This window comes from Canis lupus, chromosome 8, assembly GCF_011100685.1.
Source record: "Canis lupus familiaris isolate Mischka breed German Shepherd chromosome 8, alternate assembly UU_Cfam_GSD_1.0, whole genome shotgun sequence".
NCBI lineage: Eukaryota > Metazoa > Chordata > Mammalia > Carnivora > Canidae > Canis > Canis lupus.
This window is the reverse complement of record NC_049229.1, coordinates 40,531,125-40,549,552: the sequence shown is the minus strand read 5'-3', so window position 1 is coordinate 40,549,552 and position 18,428 is coordinate 40,531,125. Positions and strand designations below refer to the sequence as shown.

General features: G+C 44.7%; 2 long non-coding RNA genes across 2 annotated transcripts; one reads left to right on the top strand and one right to left on the bottom strand.

The window, feature by feature from the left end:
- Window positions 1–1,136: 1,136 nt before the first annotated feature.
- LOC119872876 lies at window positions 1,137–5,812 on the bottom strand. The gene is made up of 3 exons (XR_005363432.1): window positions 5,003–5,812; window positions 4,630–4,705; window positions 1,137–1,911 (listed from the first exon to the last, which is right to left on the bottom strand). It is a non-coding gene; the product is annotated as an uncharacterized LOC119872876 (long non-coding RNA).
- Window positions 5,813–10,035: 4,223 nt separating this feature from the next.
- Window positions 10,036–17,472, top strand: LOC119876496. The gene is made up of 2 exons (XR_005363430.1): window positions 10,036–10,332; window positions 16,877–17,472. It is a non-coding gene; the product is annotated as an uncharacterized LOC119876496 (long non-coding RNA).
- The last annotated feature ends 956 nt before the right edge of the window (window positions 17,473–18,428 follow it).

Sequence of the window (18,428 nt, the reverse complement as noted above, 5' to 3'; positions counted from 1 at the left end):
AGACCAGCGGTTCTCAACTGGGGTGATTTTGTCCCCCAGGTGACATTTGCCACTGTCCAGTGATATTTATAGTTGTCACACAGCAATGTGAAGTGCTCCTGGCATCTAGTGGGTCGAGGTCTGGGATGCCTCTAAACATCCTACAACTCAGGACAGCCACCACAGCAAAGAATTATCCTGCCAAAATGTCAACAGTGCCAAACTTTAGAAACCACAATAGACCCAAATATAACTTTGCCAAAGATGAGTGAGAAATGTGCCCCAAGTTTTCTGAGTTCCCTTGAAGGGAGTTGAGTTGTATTCTAAGCATGTTCTATGTTGCTGAAAAAAATGTAACGTTCCTCTTGGCAGAAATGTCATTTGCTTCTATGGCCTTGGAAAACTCCTCACTTTTATGTTTTGTCTTCTTTTTTGTTCATAAACTCTTATTCTTGTCCCCCTCTTTTGTGGAGACAAAAACTCTTGTGGGCTCTTCATTTTTTTTTTTAATCTCTCCAAAACACTGGATACATGACTCCCTAGGGACTCAGTACTTATTAATGATAATCATAAAAGGGAGAATTTATTGAGCACATAGTATGTGTCAGGCAATTTCCTAAGCATTTTATATTTATCATGTTGTTCTAATTCCTCAATGACCCTATGAAATGTGTACTGTGACCCCCTCTATTTTTTTAAATAAATTTATTTTTTATTGGTGTTCAATTTGCCAACATATAGCATAGCACCCAGTGCTCATCCCATCAAGTGCCCCCCTCAGTTTCTGTCACCCAGTCTCCCCCCCCACCTCCCTTTCCACCTCCCCTAGTTCATTTCCCAGAGTTAGGAGTCTCTCATGTTTTGTCTCCCCTTCTGATATTTCCCACTCATTTTTTCTCTTTTACCCTTTATTCCCTTTCACTATTTTTTATATTCCCCAAATGAATGAGACCATATAATGTTTGTCCTTCTCCGATTGACTTACTTCACTCAGCATAATACCCTCCAGTTCCATCCACGTTGAAGCAAATGGTGGGTATTTGTCGTGTCTAATGGCTGAGTAATATTCCATTGTATACATAAACCACATCTTCTTTATCCATTCATCTTTCGATGGACACCGAGGCTCCTTCCACAGTCTGGCTATTGTGGACATTGCTGCTATAAACATCAGGGTGCAGGTGTCCCGGCGTTTCACTGCATCTGTATCTTTGGACCTCCTCTATTTTACAGATTTGGGAACTGGGACAGTTTTAAATCTAACATGCTTCTACATAGAATTAGTAAGTGGTGGCATTGAGATTTGTAGCTGAGCTCTGGAGTCTGGGTGTGTAACCGTTTAGTGACATGATTTCATATGCTTGGGCAACTTTCAAGGCTGTAGTCAGCTTGAAAATCCTGTAGAGTGGAGAAAGCATCAAGCCCCAGTGAACTCATTTCTGGGGTGCTTTAGGGTTCTCTGCAGGGCAAGAAGGAACCAGGTAGGGATAATGGGTATGGAGCTCCTATGAAAAGAATGAAGTAAGATCAGCGAAGCCAAGAACTATATTGGAAGGAAGAAAGAACTTGGGGAATAAGATGGCAACAAGTAAGCTCTTCCCTGGATATTCTCATTTCTCCATTCTTCTCTAGGGTTAAAAAAAAAAAAAAAAAAGGCAAAGGAGAAAGCAACAAAACACCACACCAAATGACCAGGCTGTGAGTCTTTCAGCTTGGTCCACTCTTGTCCCTGCAGGGTGTGTCTGCTGCTGCCTTCTAGTCCACTTGAGCTGCACTGGCCATGACATATTTCAGCAGAACTCTCCACAGCGGGTTCTCGTGCAGGTAGTACTTGATTAATGGTTTTTGCCTCTTGCTATTCATTAAAGACTGTTTGCACTGAATGTGCTGTCAGGTTTTGCAGGATTCCCCAGCTTGAAGGATACACTCATGCTGAAGAAAGAACAGATTGGAGAGTTGGGAGGCACTAATTAGAAATGCCTTAGAAAGACGTATTGTGGACACCTGTCTCGCCTATTCATTCACTCATTCACTACTCATTCATACATTTCTTTAGCAAAACATGCATCAAGTCCTGTGTGCCTGAACTTGTGTAGCTCCTTGGAAAACAAAGATAATAAAGGCATTGATGGGAAACATGACCATGCCAAGGAATGGTTGCTACCTAAGAATGTTATTGCTCTAATGAACGCTAGAGAGTGGGAAGATTTTGGAGCACAGGCTACAGGCTTCAAATCTTGGCATTGTGTGAATTCAGGGAAGCTATGTAGTCCCTGTTTCCTTGTGATAAAATAGGAATAATAATGAATGTCCCTACCTAGAGTTGTAATTATTTAAATTGTAAAAGTGCTTGATGTCTCTTACATTGTAGGTGCTCAATAAAGATTGATTCATTGATTGATTATTCAATGTTTACTGAATGAAAGCTAGTGTCATCATATATTGAATGCAGTGAAAACAGAGATGAAGGAGAACCTAAGACCATTCAGGAGGTCAGAAATGTTTCAGAGAAGGTATCGGGTAGGCCAAGAGTTGAGGAGGGCATGGGAGATTGCCAGAAGACCAGTGAAGTGAGGGCATTCCGGGCAGAACAACATATGTGAGAGCAAAGAGGCATGAGGGAGGGAGCTGGCATATTTGTGGGACCAATTGTGGTTTGCAATGTCATGGTCACAGAGTATGGTGGGGGAGAAGCTGGAGAGGCGACAGGGCAGGGAAGCAGGGACCCATTTATATGCGTGATGGGGTTTGGGATCTGATCTGTAGGGAATTTAAAGTCGTTGAATGATTCTTTTTTTTTTTTTTTAAGATTTATTTATTTATTTGACAGAGAGAGAGCACAAATAGAGCAGCAGCAGCAGAGAAAGGGAGAAGTAGGCTCCCAATGAGCAGAAAGCCAGACACAGGGCTTGATCCCAGGACCCTGGGATCATGCCTTGAGCCAAAGGCAGATGCTTAACCAACAGAGCCACCAAGGCGCCCCTCACTGAATGATTCTGGTCAGGGGTGACATGATACTGTTCTCAGATCTCCCTGACAGCAGTGTGCAGATCGATGAGAAGGATAGAAATGGAAGCCAAGAGACCAGCCAGAAGGCTGCCAGGAGCAAGAATCGGGGAGAGTGCTGAGGCATCAGCAAAGACAAGGAGAGGCAACCTCCGGAGGGACTCGGGGAGGCAGGTCAGTAAGCACTTGTGCCTGGTTAGATGTGAGGGCCGAGGGAAGAAGACTCCTGAACGACTCCCAACCACAGGCAGCTGAGGCAGTGCCCACCCTGAGATGGGGAAACTGAAGGAGGACCGGGAGGTGGGTGTTGAGGTGAAGAAGGGCACTGGGGAGCTGAGTCCCCTGGAGGTCCAGTTTCCTTAGGAGAGTGTTGAGGAAGGAGAGGCAAAGACCAAGTTCAGGGGATACATTTCAAAAGCAAGAAATTGGCCCCCAATGTCAATGCCACAGCGAAGTAACAGAGGATCCTAGAGCTTCTCATTAGGTTTGCCAGCTGGTGGTGTTTCTAAACTTGGTGAGAGACACTTAGGTGCTGAGACTGGCAGCCAGACTGCAGTGGGTGACAAGGTGCAAACAGGGCAGGAGCGCCTTTTAGAAGTCTGATTGCAAGGAGGAATTACTGGTTTTTGAAAAATATTTTTAAAAGATATCTGTAAATCTAAAGTGCCCAACAGGGAACTCTCTGGAACGGCTTGCTGTGATAAAGAACAGAATACTAACAAGTAGGAAACTCTTGTATAGAGACAATTTTCAAAATGAATCTATGTTAAGTTAGGGCACTTTTATAAAGGAAAGGAATATTTTAGAAGCTGTTTACATGTTTCATAAGCTCTGACTGCTACTGTGCTCTATTACAAGACTTACAATTTCTAGGAACGCGTTTATATATGGGATTCCCTTGGAACATGGTTTATGTCTTTTTGTAGGCTAAACTTCTAATGAATGAATTTGTCAGTAGGTACTGTAGTTTATAGAGTCTGGTAGCAAAATCTCGAAATTTCAAATGAGTAACCCTTGTAGTATCAGATCCTCACACATTTTATATGTTGTTCTGAGAGTCATAGGCTCACATAAATTTGCTTCCCTAAGCTCCTGAGACTAAGGCTCATATTTTGCATGGCACATTCACAGTCCTTTCCAAATCCTAAGTTCTTAGACAAATCCAAAAAGCAATACTTTCTTTAGACCCAGAACATGTTTTAATTTTTCTGGCTAGAATAGAATGAAATCACTTTCAAAAAGGGGTGACACAATATCAGAGAGACAAGCAGAGGAATCTCATACTTGAAAGCTATTTAAAATAGCTTGATTCCAACATCAAATTCTAATAACAGCAATGGCAATCATTTCCCACTGAGGTGGCAGTAGGTGGCTCTGAGGAAGTTGTTTTTGAGGTAACATTTGAAGAATGACTGGAATTTTGATGGAGAAATAACCAAGGAACGAGAATAGCACAAGGAAAAGCCCAGAGGTTAAGAGTAAGTAAACAACTAGTTGAAGAACAGTATCTAAACTATAGATCCTTGAAAGAAGTATTTATGAAGAAAATAGTGGAGATAAGACCAGGAAGGGTGAGTAAGTTCAGTTTGTCCAGAACAAGGATTAGGATTTGGGGAGTTGAGGGAGCTTGAAGCACATAATTACCTGAGTAGGGTGGGAAGTTTCCTTAAAACTCCTTTTGGAAGCATCAGCCAAATTATGAAATCTAAGCTCCCATAACCTAGTGAAACAGAAGCAAAAAAAGCAGAATCCAAAAGGATAGTTAAATCCTGGTTAGCATGGGATGGGAAGAAGATGGGCTAAGGGATCTATAGTCTGTGCTGGGCTCACAGTGCTCCGTGGAGGTGGCTAGATGTGGTCACGCTGGGCTGCGCGAGGCAGGTGTTCGCACTGGACTGGTCGGAGCGGGCGGCAGTGGCAGCTTTCACCCTGAGCCCTGCCTGCTTCTGCTGTAGTTCACGGTGTTGACTAATGTTTCCTCTGCTTGCCCTGAATGGTTCAGACGACATGAGCTTACCTGCTCGAATTTATCACTCTCTGACTTGACTTTGGAAGTCAAGAGATTTCCGGAATCTCATTCTCTGGAAGCAGAGATTTCTCTGTAATGCTGACTGGTAGATTTTTGAGCATTCTCTGGGTCTCTTTTCATTCTTCTGTGTGTATATACAAGTATAGATAAATTTTCTTTTCCGCTTTTAGGGGACCAGGAGAAACTGTTAAGAGGTAAGTGTAAATTGAAGAAAACCAATTTTTTTTAAAGATTTTATTTTATTTATTCATGAGAGACAGAGATAGAGAGAGAGAAGCAGGCTCCATGCAGGGAGCCCGACGTGGGGCCCGATCCCGGGTCTCCAGGATCACACCCCAGGTGAAAGTGGTGCTAAACCGCTGAGCCACCGGGGCTGCCCAAGAAAACCAATTTTTGAGGTAGATATCTATCATTTTGTCTGCCAACTTTCCCTTCCACCCTTTTCCTAGTATTCCTTTTCCTTACAGAAATGCCCATTTTTCTATTCTTGGCACTCTGTTCCACTAAGCCATGAGTGTGGGCATGTTACCAGAGCCTGGCCATGGAGCCTGGCCCCATCTGTAGACCACAGTTATTGGACACATATGGACATGTGAGTGAAGCAGGACCACTTGGAGTCCTTCTCTGGAATTTTCTGGATGTGTTGGGATGATGGTTAGAATTTTCTGCAACTAAGATCTTTCTTCACTCAGAGAGAATGAGGCTATCACACTGAAAGAGGTAGAGCTGAGAGGGAGAGAGGTCTGATACCTTCCATTTGTGTTCCTAAACTTAGGTGTGCTAGGCCCCACTCCCCCACTGTCCACTCTCCCCATGGTTTTTTTTTTTTTTTTTTTTTTTTTTTTTTTTTTTATTATTTTTTTTTTATTGGTGTTCAATTTACTAACATACAGAATACCCAGTGCCCGTCACCCATTCACTTCCACCCCCCGCCCTCCTCCCCTTCTACCACCCCTAGTTCGTTTCCCAGAGTTAGCAGTCTTTACGTTTTGTCTCCCTTTCTGATATTTCCCACACATTTTTTTTTTTTTTTCTTGATTTATTTTGAGTTGCATTTTGGTCAATTCAACTGAAAAAAGGAGTCCTGATTGATGTAAAATTTGTTTGTTGGTCATTTGCTTTGTTATTGGCTTTACCTTTGTAACTTGTTTGGTCTCAGATAACCACCAAAGACTTCTGAGGGTAGGACACCCCCACCTCCGTAGTGTTAATTTAAAATTAGCTCAGAAGATATCCTTACTGATGTCCCACCTTTTCATCTTATAGGTCTGTTAGCTCAATTCTGTCGAGTTACACATTTCTAAAGAAAACTCAAAATACTTGTTAAGAATATAGACAGGAATGGGCTTTTTGGGTTTAGTTTCACAACAAGGATAATGGAGTTTGCAGAGTATTTCTGAGAAACAGATGAAAATTGTGGTGATAACATATATTAAATCCCAAAAAGAAAAGTGGTTCAGAGAAAAAGCATTATTTCTAAGAATATCATTAAGGTGTTTCATTATATATAGTAAATGAGATGCAGTTTCACACCCTGTCAACTTTTATGTAAGAAACGGTGTGTATATGTGTGTGTGTGTGTGTGTGTGTGTGTGTAATTTTTCTGTGGAAAATGGGGTAACTTAAAACCATTGCAAAGCCTTGGATCTTTATATTAGAGAAAGGTTCCACTTGTTTATATCCATATCTCATATCATTTATATATGTGTATATAATATACAAATCAGTATATTCAATTCCTGATCAGAAGTTTTGTTGCTATCCAAATCCATGCTGTTCAGCCTTGAGTCAGGCTGGCAGTGAGCTAAAGCAGATGGAGGAAAGAGCCAGGGAAAGGTCACTGAAATGATATCATCTGAACCAGCCTTTCCACTCAGAGTGGTCACGCAGAGTGACTCTGAGGGATGAGGTGTGGCATCAGGAGTAGTCAGGTACCTGGCATGGTACTGAGGGTCTACAGAGGTAGCACTGTGGTTCCGAGTGGTTCCTTTCTCTGGAAGAGGACTCCAGGTAATATCTGGGGGTACTGAGAAGAGAGGGGCAGGTATGGTTTCCTCCTGCAGCTAAGGGAGCTGGGGCTCACATTAGAGCTCTGGTTTCAGCAGAATAACTAGGAACAAGCCTAGAGTGGGGAGCAGGTAAATATGGAGAAGGCTATGGGAAAGGCTACCGCAAGCGAATCCAGCAACAAGAGCAGAGTAGGCATGGAACACCCTAGAGAGCCTGTGCATTGTGTGACTTAGGAGCAATGGGACCAAATATTCAGGGCTGGTGTAGATGCCAGAGCCAAGCAGACACAGGGAGGGTAAGGATCGGCCCATAGTAAAGGAGGGATTGGGCTCGATGCCCCAGAGGAATCTGGCAGGGGACCCTGAGGCTGCACCTACTTCTCCTCCTCCTTCCCTCCCATCTATGCCTGTCATGGATGCAGACTCATGGTATAGGAAAAGAACTGAACTAGGGTGGGTAAGACTCACCAGAGTCTCCTTGTCTGTGAATCCTGACTCCTCCATGTCAAGGAGCTCCCCTTCAACCACAGGGAAGGGCCAGGTGCAGGCTCCTTGAGTGGGTCCATGGACTCTGAACACCACCTACTCTTCGTTAGCTCATGGTGGGCCTACTTCTGTCTCCCTTTACTTCTGTCATCCTTTCTCAGGACCCACACCTCTCCTTGTGCTATTTCTGAGATGCTTCACTTTTCACCATGATGATTCAGTGATGCTGTGGGATTCTTTTCTATTTACAGGGCTGAAAGGCAGGCCAGTTTTACCAGTAGCTAAACAGTGATTGATGGAGTATGGTTTGAGGGGCACCAGGAAAGCTACCACTGTCCTTGCCTCTGCTTGGAATTCTCTCAGAGTCATTTGTTTACATTAAGTCATCGTGTCTCCCCTGCAAGACAGTGCTCCATTAAATCTATTCGCTGCTGTGCTTACAACAGCACCCAGCACATGATAGGTACTCAATAAATATTGGTTGGATAAATGTTCTTCAAGGGATACTGTGTTAAAGTGTAAATACCTTTGGAGCAGTGCACTGAGCTGTTATCAATCCTCATCACTCTGGCAGGAGTGACTGCTTTTCCTTCGTGTCACTGACCCTGAGCCACCCTTCTCTGTACCCTTGACAGAGCCATACACAGGCAAAGGAGAGTCACAGAGACAGTTGCCCCTACCAGTGCACAGGTATTCCTTCCCCTTTCCACTCCACTCCTGTTTCTGCCTGGCTCACAATCCCTGATTTGGTCTCTTATTTATGACTCTGCTCCTGCCTCTAAAAGCTGGCCTGATCTCTTAAGCTTGGATTTAAGTTCTCCCTGAAGTAGGTGGCTCAGCCCATCCCCATCTATGCCCTGGCTCTTCAGACTGACTCCTTCAGGAGGATGCTTTACCCTGGAGGGGTCCTCAACTCTGTCCCATGTGGTCCTTTCTGCAGCCAAGATGCTCTGAGATATGGCTGTGTGATCTGGAGGAGGGGGGAGGTTGGGGTGGTGAGAGGTCTGGATTGTAACTGTTCTCTGGATGGTTTTCCCTCCCTACTCCTATTCCCCCACTGGCCTCTCCTTCCCACTTCAAATTGCCTCTTTGATCCAGAATCTTTCCTAGGGTCCAATTGGTCTGGGAATATGAAGGGTTATGATATATGCAATAGATGTAGGAGAGAGGGAGGAGGAGGAGAGGAGAGGAGAGGAGAGGAGAGGAGAGGAGAGGAGAGGATGAGGAATATCTATATGATTGATTTAGGGTGCTCTAGTATTGCGATTTCTGCTATTAGCTCTTCTTTCTCTTCTCTTCTCTTCTCTTCATTCTCTTCTCTTCTCTTCTCTTCTCTTCTCCTCTCCTCTCCTCTCCTCTCCTCTCCTCTCCTCTCCTCTCCTCTGACCTTTCTCTTTTGAGATTTCTTGCAGGCTCTGTTTACTTGCATATTCCTCTTTGTGGCTCTCTATACCTCCTCCTCCACCTCTCCAGAGTGTGTGTCTCTGCCTGCGTTTCCTCAGAGAAGGGCTGAACCGAGACCTTGAGTGTGGGCAGCCAGGTTGGGGAAATGATGCCTGGGGCACAGGGGTGGAGACTGGAAAGCAACAGAAAAGGTGGGAAGGCCACTCAAGGTGGTATCCTTTTTTAAAATTTTTTCTTTATTTAAATTCAATTTGCTAACATATAACACCCAATGCTCATCCCATCAAGTGTCCTCCTTAGTGCCTGTCACCCAGTTACCCCATTCCCCTACTCACCCCCCCTTCCACAACCCTTTGTTTCCCAGAGTTAGGAGTCTCTCATGGTTTGTCTCCCTCTCTAATTTTTCTGCACTCAGTTTCTCAAGGGGGTGTTCTTGACCGAGTCACTCCTGCAGGCTTCCAGGGCTCAGCCCCCCTGTGCCCAGCATTGTCTAAGCAACAGAAGGGAGGAACATCCAGCAAGTGCTTCAGAATTGCCCTGTGAGTCATTAAGTTCCTTGCAGATCCTGGCTGGGGTCCATGCTGTTGTGTCCAAGAAGCCTGGAGGCACAGCACAAACTGAGGCATGATGCTGTCAGCTTATCCCAGTGCAAAGTGGGTGACCATGGCAATGGCAGGAGGGATATGGGCCAGGAAGCAGGAAGGAGTGAGGCAATGTTCAAGGACTAGCCCTCCCTGGCCCTGCGCAGATCTAGTGATGTCTGTGGTAAGTCCATTTGTCACAAGGACTTCAAGGTGTTGTCAATCACTATCTCCGCAAAAGACTTAGGACAGGAGGACAGGAGGGTTAGTGGAACATACCATGACTTATGATCTCATGACTGGTCCTCGGGCCTTGACCCAGATTCAGCATCCACTTCCCACACCACACCTTCTGTTTCCCTCACCTCAGTGAGCACTGCGGTTGGCCAAGGCTGCTAGCCTGGTGTCATCACCTGGACCTTCCTCTCCAAGGGCTCTGAGCCTTTCCAGGCTGTGGTTGTACAAGTGACCCCTTTATGGTCACTATGGGTACAGGAAGCCCTGAGAAACACCCAGGGGATCTCTTGGGTTCCATATTCCGTCCTGCCTCCCACCAGAGAGCAGCAGCCAGCTCCTCCTGGTCATCAAGGCCAGTTATCACCTGACAACACCCTTTCCTTGTCTGTTTGTCCACTGGCATGAGTAGCCTCATATGAACCGATGGCAGTTCATAGCTCCTGGTGGAACTCCAGCTAGGTGCCTGCCCTGGGAGCCGGGGCCTCCAATCCAGCAGAGTCTAGGGTCATGAGACAGGAGCACGAATTCCACAGGGGACCGCTGACAGGGATGGTGGGAACAGAACCATGCCCACTTCCACCCAGGTTATACCTTTGCAAAGGTGAGGGCCAAGGCACCAAAGGTGTTCCATGCCCTTGGACCCTCTCTTGCTTTGTGGTCTTGACTCCCTGTTTCTGTCCATCTGTCCTCCTCCCTGTCTGTGTCTATCCCTGTCTTTCTCCATGCGCTCTGCCTCTCTCCATCCCCTGGCAGTCTGATCCCCCTGCTGGGGGACAAAGGCTGTGACTGCTGTGCTATTCCTATATATATGGTCTCCCAGGTCGGCCTCACCTGGGCTGCTCCTTCCTCAGAGTGCCGGGGGACTCTCGAGAGTCAGAGGCAGAGGGGAGCTTATGCATAGGGGCTGCCCATGAAGGTGGTGTTCAGGAAGGAAAATTCTAGAACAAAAAAGCTCCACTCAGAAATTTGCCAGTGATTAGTTGTGTTTGAATTTATCAGGAAAAGCATTCCATCCCAGGCCAGGCAGACATCACTTTGTCCTTCCTGCCCCTGACCATGGGGAAGTAATGGGAACAGATGCTGAGGGAATTGATGAGAGCAGATGGGAGATGCTCCCCCTTCTCTTCCAGGACCATTCTTTCTCTACCCAGTCAAGGACTGCTTCCTTCCTGCAGCAGAAGCTCCACGGATCACCTGGACAGCCTCCTCCCTGCACGCATGTTCCCAGCAGAGCCTGCAGAGGAGGCCCGGGGCTCCCGCAGCCCCTCCTCCTGGTTCTGTCCCACTGCAGCCTCCCTCAGCCAACAATTCGTGTGTATGTTCACTTCTGTACCATTGTTATGCTGGCTTCTCTACTAGGACAACCTTCTCAACCCTTTTCCATTCTCCTTACACTCCTGCTCATTTTTTTAAAGGCCAAGCCAAGCATCATTTTCTTTGTGAAGGGCCTGGTGGAATTATGCTCAGGTATTATGCTCACAACATTTATACACAACAATTCGTTTAATTCTCATCTCAGCCTTTGAGGTCGAGTCTATTACTATACCTATTTTACAGATGAGAAAACTAAGTCACAGGGAAATTCAATCACTTGTCTAAGGTACCACACTGAGTAGTATCACTTGTAGGCCTATGCCTTCTCTGCATACTGGCAATGTGTTGCTTGGTGTGTCGTATAGGAGGCCACCGATATGCTACCAAATGAATGATTTGGATGCTGATACTTTCTCAAAAAAGTTTATTTGATCTAATTTAAACAAAACACAAATGTGGTTGACACTTCATGATATTGAGGAGTTCTCTTGCCTGTGAGCTCCCTACACTGTCCAATCCTCTCTCTGCCTCTTCTCTTTCTGATCATTTTCTAGTTGTTGTTTTTTTTTTTCTCTCTCTCTTCTGGTTGGAGAACATCAGACAAAATTGCCAAGAGGAAGAGTTTTGCCTGGGGGAGAGGGCTGAGGTCTTTACTAAGTTAGATGTTTGGTGAGTCCGTTGACTTCATGTTCTTCATTAGGGTTGGATAAATGAGAATTGGCTTCAGGCAGGGGTGGAAAGGGAAGCTACCACAGTACCTGGTGAGAAATTGAATTCAGAGAGAGGGAATGAAGTGGAATATGTTCCTTTCAGTCCCATTGATCTTTCTTTCCATCAAAGCATCTCCTGCAGGCTTCAGTTAAGGATATAGAATTATAGGAATTAGATATGTTACCCTATCCACAATGATGGCAGGATCATTTGTCAATGAAAAAAAAATTCAATTGTAGAGTTTCTGGAACACTCTTTATGCCTGACTTGTTTCTGAGATCTTTTTAATTGGATTTGAGTCTTTTATTTTGTTTCTTTGGACAAAGTCATTAACCCCTGTTTCACTGGGATGAAAGAAGAAATGAAAGGTAGTTTTGACTGTCAAGGAACCCTGAGTATAATGTAAGAGTCAGAATCCATGCCTGCCTTGTGTGGTGTGAGTGCCACACCTGCTCACCCCCTGCTGGGGGAAGGGAGGGATGTGGTCCACTATGACCCTCATTCTCTCTGCAGGTATTTTAGGAAATGCAGCATCAAAATCAAGGCTAAGCCACAGGAGTTGGGAACATACTGATTTGGTGACAAAGGCACAGAGTAGAAGAAAAAGGTCTGCTTTCTAGTTCTGACTCTATTACTGAACTAAGGATTCAGAGAAGATAGTGCATTAGTGTGGAAAATGTTTCCTTGCCTTTAAAGGGGAAGGGAGTGAATTAAAAGTGTCCAAGTCTCAGGACTGTGTTGTAGGGTAGAATGTCAGGTCTGCGATCCAGTGCATGCACACACTTTTTCTTACTCCTCCTTCCAACTTGAATGACTTTTTTAGTCCTTAATCTATTCTTTTTTCATCCTTGTACTCTAAATTGTGTCCTCAGAATATGGGATAAAGGCAATAATAATCAAGATAATGATACTATTAATCTATTAAGAATCTAATTCATTTAACTTAAAGAGTATGAACTACTTTTTATCAAGCACTTAATATGTAGTAGACATTCAAAAATATGATTTCATTTAATGCTCAAAGTCATCTTAGTAAATAGATACAATTATCCCTATTTCAGAGATGGGGAAGCTGTGGCCCAGAGGAGAGACTGATTTGTGCAAGGTAACAGCACAAGTAAAGGCCGAGTCAGTATGGGCTCCAAGAATTTTTGTAACCCAGAGTCTATGCTCTTAACCACTGTTGTACACTTAACAGGAGGGAAAAAGTGGTTACCAATGATCCACAGATGCAGAATCCAATGGACTTTTTCTTTGTAATCCTCTCAGGCCTCTCAGGTAGTGCTCATGGTTGATCATCATTATCAATCTTAAAATCCTATCCATGGTCTCCTTGGACATATGTCTTCATCTTCTGTGATCATTAGTTCTATGGCGTCAACCTGGCTGGGCCTCAGTGCCCAGATATTTGGTCGGACGTTATTCTGGATATTTCTATAAGAGTATTTTGTGAATTATATTAACATTTAAACCAATGGACTTTGAGTAAAGCACCCCCTTTTACCCAGTTTGGGTGGGTCTTACCCAATCAGTTGAAGGCCCTAATAGAACAAAGACTGAGGGCCTGGGAGCAAAAAGGAATTATGTCAGCAGATGGGTTTTGAACCTAAACTGCAGTATCGCTCTTCCCCAGGACCCTAAACTGCCAGCTTACTTTGCAGATTTTGGATTTGCTAACCTCCGTAATCATGTGAGCCAATACATGTCCTATTGGTTCGGTTTCTCTGGAAAACCCTAACTTGCACTTTTTCCTTCTTGAACTTTTCCTTCTAATCTACTTTTAGTCCGCATTCCCCCTTTGCCCTCACAAGAGAGGCTTCTTCAGTATTAGATGGCAGTTTCTTGTTCTTTTCTCTTTATGTCCTTTCTCTCAGGGAAGATGCCTACTCTCACAACTTCACGATGGGTCTGTGTTACTCTGAAATCTGAGTTCCTAAGCCTGACTGCTTTCTTTACCCCAAGTTTGGGGCTGCCTGGGTCTTCACAGGAAGACGTCACCAAACAGCAGCTAATCATTCAGCTCCCACATCACTGAGCTCTCCTCCTAGTTACAGATTCTTTTAATCCCCCAGACTTCAACCTAGAGTTTCTGAACTGCTCCTTTTCCCCTGCTCTATATATTCAGCTGGCCAGCCAGTGGTTCAATTTGCTCTTCTTTGGGACCATCTTCCACCTTGCTATGGTCTGAATGTTTGCATCCCAAAAATTCATATGTTGAAATCCTAACCCTCAAAGGTAATGGTATTAGCAGATGAGGCCTTTGGGAGGTACTTAGGTCATGAGTATTGGGTCCTCATGGCTGAAGTCAATGCTCTTATAAAACAGATCCCTCAGAGCTTCCAAGCCCCTGTGCCATGCTTACATGTGAGAGGTCTGTGACCTGGAAGAGGGCTCTCATTAGAACCCGACCCTGCTGACATCCTGACCCTGGACTTCCAGCCTCCAGAACTGTGAACAAGAAATATTTGTTGTTTATAAGCTACCCAGTCTGTGATATTTCGTTTCAGTGCACTGAGGCTCATCTATCCTTTCCTTTGCATGTTTATGGCTGGCACCACTTGGCCCAGCCCTGTTTGTCTCCCTCCTGGACCAACTCCCTTCTTCAGATTTATCTCCTCCAGTCCACCTCACACAGAAATGGAAGATTAGCTTTCCTGGAGTGCCATTTCCTTTATCACTCTTATCCTAATTTGGCAGGATAGGGAAGCTAGTCCTGTCTCAGGCCAGTGCTAAAACTAGATCTCACGTTAATCCTTTCTTTGAGAATAAGGCCCAACTCTGCTTCTTGCCACATGCTCCCACACCCCTAGAAACCAAGGCCACAAAGAATCTCATGCTCAGTCAGAAGCTCCTTTATGACCAACTGTCTCTTTAAGATCTTCAAACATCCAGCAACACTGAGGAAGCTTAGATGGGATTGAGGGTGGCCTTCTAGGGAGGGAGGCACCAGGATCCAGGACTAAAACCCCATGTGATTCCTCCTGCACGGCAGACTGGCTCCCGCCATCAGTCTTTAATTTTTTTTTTTTTATGATAGTCACAGAGAGAGAGAGAGAGAGGCAGAAACATAGGCAGAGGGAGAAGCAGAGACATAGGCAGAGGGAGAAGCAGGCTCCATGCACTGGGAGCCTGACGTGGGATTCGATCCCGGGTCTCCAGGATCGCGCCCTGGGCCAAAGGCAGGCGCCAAACCGCTGCGCCACCCAGGGATCCCCCGCCATCAGTCTTTACGAGGTCACATGAAGCTTGTTTCTCTGGAGGCTGTAGTCAGATGGAGATATCAGAAAGGAGGCCGAACTGGAGAAGCAGGTCCAGAGAAAGGAAAAAAATTCTGAATGTTACTATTGACTCCAAAGCTTCATGGGGCTCATAAGGACCAATAAGCACCAGGGCAGTGGTTTATCAAAATAACTTACCTACAAAGTATCCATATTGGAAGGCAAGCTATTGTTCTGGTGTTGGGGGTAATGTGATATTTTTTATTGTCTGTTAGGGGTGACCCAAGAGCTCTGACAGCACTTTGAGAAGACTTTTTACCAAATGGGGCCAAAGTTATGTAATAATAATAATGATAATAATAATAGCAACTATTATTTATGGAATACTTGGTGAAGCCACATACTGTACCACTTAGTGTTCTACATATATTGACTCATTTACTCCTCACGATAAAATCATGAATTATAGGGATGCTGGGTGGTTCAGTGGTTGACCGTCTGCCTTCCACTCAGGGCATGATCCCAGGGCCCTGGGATCGAGTCCCACATCAGGCTCCCTGCATGGAGCCTGCTTCTCCCTCTGCCTGTGTCTCTGACTCTCTCCCTGTGTCTCTCATGAATAAATAAATAAATCATTTTTAAAAATCAGGAATTATAAACCATTATTACTTTCCTCTTACAGATGTGGAAACTGAGGCATAGAGAGGTTTGTCTGAGGGGACAGCTCATAAGTAGCAGAGTCAAGATTTGAACAGGTAGTCTGGCTCCATAGCTTATAGGCATAGGGAAGGAAGGAGACCTGACTGGCTCCTATATTTGCTAGGTGAGAATACACTCTCATTAATGCCTCATTCGATGCCGGCCTATTGGAAGGGTTTTATTGTAACTAAGGAAGCCATAATTTCTCTGCAATGGGAACTGAGGCCTGAGACCCCTGAGAAGTGACTGAGGACTTCCTAAGATACCAAAGGGCTCTCAAACTTGGATAAAATTAGGTCAAGGCAAAAATTTAATATATTCCTGATGGCTGGTGGGTTGTCTGGAGGTGCGAGCCCCCAAGGCTGCTCCTGGTCAGGTCACAGGGCAAGAAGGAGAGTAGTAAGAATAGTTGAAGATGGGTAGGAGTTTTCAAAACCTGCTTGCTGGAATCAGGAAGGATTTCTTTTCAATGATGCCAATTGCTTGAGGGCAGATAGAAAGAGCAGAGGCTTCATGAATGGTGAGTCTAAATTCTCTCGGTGCGCAGATAAATTTAATGGATGTTCTGTGTCACATTGATGAAGAGAAGACCCTGGAGCTGTCCAAAGAGGGTGACACACTGTTGACAAATCTTATGCACTTCCCATGGCACTGGGGAGCTACAGGGGCTGTGAAAGGCTTTCCATCCAGATGGGACTGATGTGTCCAGAGCCTTCTGCATTATAACCCTTGCTTCCCTGAGCCTTAAGAAGGACATTCAAAAAGTCTAACAATTAGAATGATAACAGAAACCATGTTCAACAATGAGTTCCCACAGTGGGACCCCAAGTTTCTCTCTTCCCTGGCACAGTTCCTGGTGGCTTCTGTGTTCTATTTGGCACCATTCAGTTCCTCCTAGAGCCACCAGCACATAGCTGGGCTCTTGATGGGTGTGGAGTCACATCCCAGCCTCTAGGGAAGGCAAAGTCTACACTTCTAGCCCTCCCCTGCGTGTAACTGGTTTGAGGACCACCAATTTGGCATAAAGAGTAGGTAAGATTTGGGGAAGGAGAAGGAGAGAAGTTAAAAATTCTGTTTTTTAGGGGATTATCCTTTCGCAATTTTTTTCTGTAATGACGTCTTTGGGCTCCCTTCTTCCTGCTGCATTCTTCCTCTTCTTCATTGGAGTAATTTAAGAGAATGTTCTTATGACTTTCTTTCCAGAAGCTGTGGGCCTGGGGCAGCCTCTTGCTTGGAAGGCAGGCCCTCTGCTCATGTACTGCAAGCGGGGATGACAGTGGGGCAGAAGGCAAGAAGAAAACACAAACAGGTTGGGACCAGCTGCCTGAGGCCTGACAGAGAAATGCCCTCTTTTCCTGTGTGTGTTTTGTGCTTCTCACCGGCAGAGCAGCCAGCATTTGAGACTTCAATCAGGACATAAGTCTTGGGGAAGAAGCCAGCAAGTCACCTGACCTGCCACCAGTCCAGCTCACCAGCTGAGGACCAGGTTAGGCCAAGTGCCCAGGGCTGCCACATATGCTGGACATTTTGTGCAAAGAACAAGTCGTTATTGGATGGCATTCCTGTTGGACATCTTTGGGTGGAAATGAACGAGGCTGATCACTTCCAGGAGAGAAACAATGAGCACCTAGTGTCCTTGGATCTTTATCTGCTGTATCCTCTTATATCTCTTGTAGGACAGCCTTATCCTCTTTCATTCAGCCTTCCCAGGACAAGTGGCAGGGGGGTCTCAAATCTCTGCTTTGACGTTTGATGCCGTTCAAGGAGCAATCTCATTCAAAGAAAGGGCTGAGAAACGAGTTTGAGTATTTTCTGGTTATAATTTAACATTATCTTGAGTAGAAAATGGCAGGATTTTGTTGAAAAACCCCTTTTTGACTGATGTGTGTTCTCTTCTAGTTTTGAACATTTCAGTCACTGTCTTATAAAAATAATTTTATTGATTTGAGGCTTGGCAAAGAGAAATGATCTACTTTTCAAAAATGGCCTTATAAAGAGTGTATGACTTCCCCCCTTCCCCAAAGTTCTTTGTGTCTTCTTTTATGTTTAAAATCTCCTGGATGATATGCCTTGGTCTTTTCTACTATTGTGCTGAGTGCTTGGTGGGGCCTTTAATCTGAGAAATAGTATCCCATAGGAAAAATGCCTCAAACATTTTTTTCTATTACACTTCTTTGATAACTTTGCCCCCTTCCATTTACTCTGTTTTGTCTTTCTGGAGTGTGTAGTTTTTGGATGTTGAATTCCCTGGACTAAATGTCTAACTTTTCCAAAAATATTTTTTCCCATGACTTTTCTCTCTTGATTCCTTAATTAATTAAAAAAATTTAAAGCACATCCAAGTTTATATAAAAGTTGCCACTAGGGGTATCTGGGTGGTGTAGTCAGTTAAGTGCCTGAAATTGGCTCAGGTCATGATCTTGGGGTCCTGGGACCGGGCCCCAAGTCGAGTCCCCAGCTCAGCAGGGAGCCTGCTTCTCCCTCTTCCTCTGCCCCTCCTTCCACTTGTGCCCATGCTCTCTCTCTCTTTCTTTCTCTCTCTCTCTCTCTCAAATAAATAAATAAAATCTTTTTAAAACAAGTTGTGGATATAGCAGAAAGGACTTTTTTTTTTCCTAAACCGTTTGAAAGCAAACTGTGGATGTGATAATTCCATGATATACAAATGCTTTAGTGGGTATTTCCTACAAACAAGGACAGTCTCCCACATAATCACAATATAACCATCAAACTCAGAAAACCTAACATTGCTCTA